Source organism: Sinocyclocheilus grahami, unplaced genomic scaffold (genome assembly GCF_001515645.1).
Source record: "Sinocyclocheilus grahami isolate Dianchi unplaced genomic scaffold, SAMN03320097.WGS_v1.1 scaffold92.1, whole genome shotgun sequence".
Classification (NCBI taxonomy): domain Eukaryota; kingdom Metazoa; phylum Chordata; class Actinopteri; order Cypriniformes; family Cyprinidae; genus Sinocyclocheilus; species Sinocyclocheilus grahami.
The window spans coordinates 693,232-702,243 of NW_015505271.1; the positions used below are offsets into that span (position 1 = coordinate 693,232).

Here is a 9,012-nt window from a genome sequence, read left to right on the forward strand (position 1 = left end):
CACTTTCTATTCTATTTTAATTCTACTTTATCTATATTTATCTTCTTTTTTTATTTAAAAAAACTAAACAAAAACAAACACTAGCTTACTATTTTTTCTATTCTATCTACTTGTTTTTCTTTGTGTGTGTGTGTGTGTATATGTGTTTATTATATATATATATATATATATATATATATATATATATATATATACACCTTGCTACGTGTACTGCGTTAGGCTAACCGAGACTTGTCAATTGCACTTATATATTGTTGACAGTTTTTATTGTCCTCATTTGTAAGTCGCTTTGGATAAAAGCGTCTGTTAAATGGCTAAATGTAAATGTAAATGTACTATTATTGTAAAGTGGATAGGAATTAGTAACACATTTTTTTAGATGACAACCGTTGATGTGACAGAATCTGTAAACGGGAAAAAAACAGAAAAGAAATGAAAACAAAACAAAACATTTCTTCCTGTCTTTAGAAGGCTGATGGGGTGGTGAATGGTTAATGGTAAATTATCTGTTAAATAGCCGGTTATTGAACTGTAAAAAATGCTGTGGTTGCTTGAACAGTTCATCGTTCAGTTTCATATTCAATGATTAGAGATGACATTATCCACAGTCTGTTGAACAGAAGGGAAGCACAACTCTTCCTCAGTTTATACCTATGAAATCATCAAGCAGATTCAGTTTTATAGGTCACCAATGACAGAAAGCACTTGCCTTCACTGGGACGCAGCCTTAATATGGGTCACCCGCAGTAGTTAATGAATTGGTACTGTCTAGACTCTATTCACCTTAATAGATGTCATAAAATGCCCTGACAGTTTGTTTAATACTGGAAAGGAGTCAGTGATGAAAAAAAGCCGTACAAACTGTATCATTCCTCCAGGTCCTCCAGTGCAGGTCAAACTTCATTAAAAATCAATACAATTAAATTAAGTAAATACTTCTTAATCCAGTCAGCACAGCAGTAAACCTGCTGAAAGGTGTCTGGTCTGAGTTGAAGACCCAAAAATTCTGATAAATCATAATTAAAAACATTAAAAATATGTGTATGCTGTCATTAAGAAGTGGATGCTTATCGACTGCATGGTTTTCCAAGGTCATAATCAGGCAGACGTCTGCTGAAACCAGCACCATGAAGCAGCTCATAATCATCCAACACAGAAATGGATTTCCAGACCAGCTCATAACGCCGCTCAATGGTGTGTGCTCTCGGATCGATGGCAAAGCATACAGCCACAGTTATTGCTTCATAAATGGATTTATAAGTCATCGCCTTCCTGAGCAACGCTCATTTAACAGGAGTGGCTCAGTTGACCATTATACATTTTTTCTGTACTTTCTTTCTATAGTTTTGCAGTTCTTATTCTCTTTTCTGATTATTTTTCATCTCTCTGACATCCTGTTACTTTCAGACTGTGATGTGAATGCAGGATGTGCATTGTGACTGTCCACTTGCCTCAAACGAGCTGATGATTGTCTATGGCTCACTACTCTATTTTGCTTGGCTTGTCTGTGCTTTAAAAGGAAGTTAGTTATGTCTTGCAGTGGGTTCACTGAGCAGATTCAAACAAATGAATATGTCTGGCAATCATAAACACGGAGACGTGCTGTCTCACCACTGTATGTGCAATGTGAGCTTAAAGGTCTCTTAAATGCCACATAAAGTGATCTCTCACCCAATGCATTCTCTTGGCATTTCTCCCATTGGTGGATTGACAGCGAGGTGTGAAACCAGAACCTAAGAACATACGGCACTCACTGTATATTATATTTCCATTTATACCATTCGCATAATAATGAGATTAAGTAATTATTAATCTTGCATCTGATTTCATTGCCAGGGTTTAAAGGTACTTCTTCTTTAATTCAATTTTAAACCCACAACGGCATAATTTAATTACTGATTCCTGACTCCATTCCTGTGGGCTATTTTTTATCTATATATAGGTAGAAGCATAAGATTACATGCAGACTGATAAGTGAAAGGCAATGCAGGTTGTTTTCACAATGAAAAAGCTGGGTTTCATGACAGTCGAGGCCCATTTACAGAGCTCTAATGATGCTGGAAGATCTGATTGCACCGATAGGAGGTGTGTGTGTGTGTGTGTGTGTAAATGAGTGATAAGCCGGGCTGGTGTATGGGCAGAGATAGAGGTGGTTGCACTGCTCTGAATGGACCTGCGGTTCGCTGACATTGCTGCACTTTCACCAAAGAAGCATTCAAAGTGGACACGATAGAGCTAGGGTGACATTGCCAGAGGTGAACTCCATCATGCTGATTAAGGAGAAATGGAAAGTTTAGGACATGTCAGTCAACATCTGAGACCAGGGACACTGGAGAAGTCTACAGGGAATGAAGTTGAATAATTCCTGGCTTCAACGTCCATGTTTGCTTTCTCTTAAAGTCCAGAAGTAAGGAATGAACGAGGAACACTTGTTACTTGCTGTCTCATTTGACATTTTCAGCAATGGTGACCCTGTGTTTATTAGCTTAACCTTTGTTACAGCCAGAAAAGCAGCCTCATATGTTCAGACCTTAAAAGCTCAAACTTCAGCTATTTCTGACTCCCATTTGTCGCAACGAAGTTCAAACACTATTCCTGGCACTATGCAGACAGTGCCTCACGTATTGGTCTTAGAAAGACAAATTTGTTTTATGATTTTTTTTTCTTCTAAAAGACATATTGTGGTCTGTCAGGAACTGCAAAGAATAGAAGACCATATTTTAACCCAGAAGTCAATTTGCTACAGAGTAAAAATACTTATTTGAACACGGAGGTCATTTTTTATATCACAATGCATTCCCTTCCCAAAATGGAAAGCTATTGATCATTCTTTCCTGTTCTAGAAAGAATAAAAGTTACCATGTTTTTTGTTGCGTAACAGGAAATTGCCAACACCAAGGAATCTTGTATTTCCTCTTGCTGACTTAGATAGCTGGAATAATTGCTTAAAACAAATGTGGACCACTTCCACTATAAACCATAATGAGCAGCCTAAAGCAAGTCAATGCATCAATAGCAGCCTTAAAAGTCACTGGCTAACTATTACACTGTCAGAAAACATGTGCAAAACTATACCTTTATGGGTACAATAGCTTGTCACTGGGCAAGTACCTTTAAAGGTACATCTTTGTAATTTATTTACCCCTAAAAAGTGCATAGTAGTACCTTAAGGGTGCATATTACTACTCTAAGGTACTAATCTGCACCTTTTAGAGGTAGATAAGGGTACTGCCTCAGTGAAAAGATGTTGTACACCTAAAGGTAACATTTTTGCACAGTGTACAATATGACTTATGAACAGCTTTTTTTCCCATCAGCATTACAAAGTGGCACAACATCTTCAAATCATCCTTCTGATTTAGCATTAAGAACAAGCCAAAATTACTAACCCATTCAACACTGCAACACTCATAAAGAGTACAGAGTCATTTAATCTGTCACACTAACAGGTAGATGGAAATGACTTGGAGCATCACAGCTTACCTTAGTGAGACAAATCCTCCTCTACTGGCTCAGAGATGTACCTCTGTCTAGGAACTGCGATGTGTTGCCAAACGAAAGGTTAAAAACATCAGGAACACTAGAAGTGCTTTTTAATTTTTAATTTTCTTTAGACAGATGACAGTCCTGTCATTCCCTCCTGTCTCTCCGCTCTCAATGAGAGTGCGCCATCCAGCCTGTGTATGTCTGCTGATGCTGAGAGGGAATGAGTGAAAGAGAGAGAGAGAGAGAGGGAGGGAGAAGTCCTTTTCTTTTAAACAGTAGACACTTTGCGGTCAGACCCCACTCCCACCTACCACTCTTATATACACCCCCCCCCTTTCTCCCTCTGACTGGAAGCTGAGGAGCTGAAACGGGATGCCTCAAGGCTGAGTCGCAAACTCATACACGCACACACACACACACACACTGAGAAGAGAGGAGGAGAAAGAGACAGAGACCATTTACTATAAACTGGAGCAGCCAATGATTGGATGAAAGTGATAAATCCCAAGCTGCATTAACATACATTTCAGATTAGAATTAACTGGGAGGATAAAGGAGGAAGGACCTTGTGTGTTTGATGACAAGCATGACACGGCGGATGATGGGATTATGTACGGTGATCAGCATAATCAACCTTTAATCCCCCAAATCCAACCTCGCTATGGAAAAATAAAAGAGTCGTTTTAGTCAAGGTTGGTTCTCCTTTTTTAAACCATAAATGCCTCTCCTGAGTGGAACCATATCTGTGCCGCAACCTCCGGCTTTTCGTGCTCCCCTGCACTTCTGTAAATACTCTTCCCTTTCAGAGTGCCAGATTATTCACCTTTCCATCTGCACTACCCACAAACACCTCCCCCTACGTGCACTGCAGGTAGAAGAACATCCAGCCAAGCCAGCTGCAATTACTGGACTATACGGCATCAGGCGTTTTGTACAAACAGCAGCTTTTCTTGAAATAAACATGGAACAAAGAGAACGAGAAAACGAGAAACATATTTCATTAGAGATTAGATGATGTCACTCATCGTGTCAAAAACTGACCTTTAGTCCTCTTGGGGGGAATCAAGAATGTTTTTTCTGGTGAGAGAAAATCAACCCCCATCAGCATGTGCTCAATAAATCATGAGTCTGTGATGATATGCTCGGTCGACATGGGATTTTAATCTAGGTCTCATTTCAGAAAGCGAATCACTACATTTCAAATCAGGCACAGTCACTGATCAAATTTCAATGCAAGTTTTTTTTTCCCTGTCACAAGGCAAAAATTATATAAATTTCAGGTTCGCCTTCAATGGAAAAGTACAATGAGAAAAACAGGAGATGAACAGGCATAGGATATTTCCCAAGGTGAACTCCACAGAGACATGCTCTTGGTAATGGTGTGCATGTTTGTGTTTTTCTGCAAATGTATATATGTGGTGGGTGGTGAAGGAAAATGCAGCCAGAATGAGATGTGAACTCCCAAACCTTTATAAGAGATTTTATGGAAGTGCATTAATATAACGCCCACCATAATGTCATATATCCAGTCAGTATGTCTATCTATTTATGTCTGCCGATATGCACAGAACATAATACAATTGAAGTGCATGAACATCAGTGAGTGATTCTGTGTGTGTGTGTGTGTGTGTGTTTACACATCTTTTTTTCTCAGGGTCTCTATCTTCCTGAGAACACATATCACCCCTCTCCATCTGTTCGTACTCTCACCTTTTTCTCACACTCTTTCCTTCACTGAAACACAGGGAATAGCAGTGGGAGCGGGAGCACTCCGGGTTCGTCAGGCGTCCCTGTGCTGTTGACATCCACGGGAAAATGCATCCACCAACTGATTTCCCAGATGACAACGGTGTGCGCATCATTCCCCAACAGCCTATTTCTTCCAGCCAAAACCAGACACAAGCTACAGGAACCCAGCTTTTACATATGCAATGAACTATTACATTTAAAAATATATATTATATCTATAAACAAAAATGAACATACATGCCCAAACACAACACTTTTTAGCTATACTACAAGCAACTAACAAAAGTACATTATAAAGGTCTTATATTTCTTTAGGCTGAAAAAAACAGTGTTGGTTAGTATATTTGTTTTGTTTTAAGGATTTTTTTATATTTTACTGGGAAAAAGTGAATAAGATTAAAACACGTTAAAGCTGCAGTATGCCGTTTCTGTGCAACTAGTGTCACCTAGTGGAACTACAAAAATAAAGCATGTTTTCAAACAACCTTTGCAAACGCCCCTTTCGTGCATCACGCCTCCCCAACTCAAACATCACATACACAGCTCTTACAGGTCTATAAAAGTCAAGGCATGTCTCAAAAGGAAAAAGTAGACTTCTTTCAATAAAAGGTCCAACATACTTGAAGTTTGGCTTACTTATCTAGAAGAAACTCTGCAAGTTCGTCATATCGACTGAAACGCAATCATTCCATCACGCTCCTCCATCTTGTAAAAACACTGCCGATGTTTGTCCTTGTTTTACCTGTCTGTTTCTGTGTATTTTGGCAAGTCTTCAAATTTTGGCTTGCATTTTTGTAAATTCTCTTTTTTCCACACCAGCTAAACACTCTCTGGCTCAGCTGGCTACAGTAGCCACGCCCCAAACTCTTGCTATTGGCTGCGCCGAGATATTCAAAAACATATGCTGACAGGCATGTAGGACATTCATCATTGTATTTTAAATGAATGCAATGATTGGACGAATATTTTATGGTCCTGAGCCTTCCACAGAAAATATGTATACATATTTAGACCACTTTATCCGCGCTCAAATAGGATTCTATAGAGTGAATAAGAAATGGACGAATGCTCAGTTCCCATAGCTCCTGAGGCACACAGGCAGCACAAACACATACATCATTAACATTTATGCAAATACCAGCAAAGTTTGCAGGCTTGTTAATGAATATGCATATTCTGTATGATGCAGGTTTAATGCTTATATACATTCTCACAAATAATTACCTATGATTGTCTCAAAAGAAATCAAATAAAGATTTATTACATGCATTATTACTTACATGCAGACCCAGTCAGAATCGGCAGATTTATATATATATATATATATATACTGTTCTGATTTTATGGAACAATTTATGGGAAAATGTGTTAAACAGAAGTGAGTACTAGACTGTATATTCTTATTTGCAGCTAAAAACATTATCAAATTACCTAAACTATTTCATAAAATTAAAAAAAGCAAGATGCGTGAAACTTTGAATCTAAAATATTTTATTCCCATCAACTGCTTTTAACCATTGTTTTAAAAATCTAATGACACTGCACATACAGTTCTTATTTAAGTGAACCTATCAATAGATGAGAGGACCACAGAGAAGGATTTCTATGTCAGCTGGGCATTAAGTGTTATTTTAATAATACTTCACTATCATTTTGCCTAGTACTTAATATAGTAATATATAAAATCACACTAAAATTGTCTAGAGCTGAAATAGCGACCGGTTTATAGTGGACAGTGGTCAAATATGAGGTTTTGATGGGTGCATGAGGTCAAACAAAACATTACAATGACAGCGAAACATATTAATCAACTATGCCATATCATACATATTTTAAGAGTATGCAATAATCAGGGCCATAGCAACATTTATAACAACGTTAGAACATAATTTCTATGTTCGTCTTCCTGTTCTCCTTTTTTTAAATAATTGTCACATTCTAAAAGTAAAGCTACAATTAGTACCCACTTACATGCCTTTCATGAAATCAGTTAGAACTACTGGGTGAGCATTATGTCATCTAATTAATATTCATGAGCTAGGCTGATAAGGTTTGTAATGTGTCTCTTCTACTCCCCTACTGAGAAACTCTTGCTCTAGTATTCCATACTTCATTAATATGTACATCTTTAAACGTCTCATGCAACAATTTTACAAGATGCAGAGGGGAGAGACACACGTTAATACTTTAATGAATCTGATTCAGACCTCTTCTCTGACAGACTTTGTTGACTGATGTCCAACTTTCCCTGAATGTCTGATATTTCACTCCTCTCTTCATCTCCCCTTCTTTTCTTTCAAGACACCCCATCCCTCCCTCTGTCCTCCTCCATCTCCCTTTCCGCAAACAGCTCTGATGACATTGTACAATGTCCCACAGATACCATGTAATCCTCAACCCACCATCACATACAACTCTGAGGAAAAAGTGTTTATATCCTCTGGCTTTCAGCAGTTGTGACAAAAGACAATACTCTTATCCAATGTCCCCTGCCTCTCCTTCCCTTCACGAAATAAATGGGGTAATACATCAGTTAAGGCATGATGTGGCACTTTTATCACAAATGTGCAGTCTTTCTCTTCACCCTATCGACTTAGGAAATATTGAGCTCAATATGAGCGTCTATCCAGGCCCGCAGAGTATAAAGCCATATCTCCAGCAGTGCTGGGAATGAAGCACCGCTGTCAGTGCTGAGTAGAGAGACAGACTGCCAGTTTGGACGGATGGTTTATTCATATGAAGCAGGTAGAGGCAGAAAACTGTGTGTCAGGGTGTATTTCTGCAGAGATTAAGATGTCCTAGAGGTTTACGTCTCTGATTATCATATAGGAGTGCAATAACACATGTTGACTGCGTGCCACAGACAAGACTAAGCTTTGGTACACCCAGTGAAGCTTTACAAAGTTGTGTTTTCACAAGCAAAAGACTACACATCCTTTAGTTTAGGAAACTATTTCATCTGTAGTTGATAACTGTCTGAAACAGAGTCCATAACTGACATTTTGTAAGTGTAGTGTTTTTTTTTTCTTAATCTTATATGGCATACTGTATATCCATATAAATATATGTGTGTGTATATGTTGGCCATGAAGGTTAAGGAATTATATTTTTCAAATTTGAAAATATGAAAACATCATTTAAACCACCAAATATTTAATCAAATATTCAATCATTTAAACCATGTAAACATTAAATCAACTAAAATGAAAAATGCATTCATGTAAATATTATTTAAAATCTAAGGTATTTTATTAGAATACTTTAGACATTCTACTAACTATAATTAACTTTGCAACCACATGTCAGCTCTCAGTAATTAGAGCACTTTATTTTGACGCTCCCCCAAAGACATTCTACTGACTATAAGTAACTTTTTAAGAACTTGTCTACTTATTCCACTACCCCTTTATTTCTGAAAATAGCCACTGAATGGATTGAAAGACGGTTTGGAAGATTTCCTGGATAGTCTCTTTTAAGACTCGGGCTTTGCGAACTGTCTGAACTGTGGATTGTCTTTACTCTCACGGGTGCATCTTTGTCTCTTTTCTGCATGCATCTATGCTTAGATGAATGAGAGGGCGGGGAAGGAACAAACAGCAGGATAAGAGGTATTCAACTGGGCTGAGTTGAGGTTATGGCAAGATTCTCTATGGAGAGCTGCTGGGAAAGCTCATGGTGGAAGTTGTCTTTCTTATGCTGATCTTAGACCAGCTCCATTCTGGATCAGTCTTTAAGTGTCTTCTGTCAGCACAGCACAGTCAACTCAGTATTACATAC

At 38.1% G+C, this 9,012-nt stretch overlaps 1 protein-coding gene across 2 annotated transcripts in view; it reads right to left on the reverse strand.

The window, feature by feature from the left end:
- The window catches only part of tncb (tenascin Cb), a 30,646-nt gene extending 26,960 nt beyond the window's left edge, over window positions 1-3,686 (reverse strand). For both annotated transcript variants that reach the window (XM_016275039.1, XM_016275040.1), the window contains exon 1: window positions 3,484-3,686. The gene's annotated coding sequence lies outside the window, so the exon portion shown is untranslated. The remainder of the gene's footprint in view (window positions 1-3,483) is intronic.
- Window positions 3,687-9,012: the final 5,326 nt, after the last annotated feature.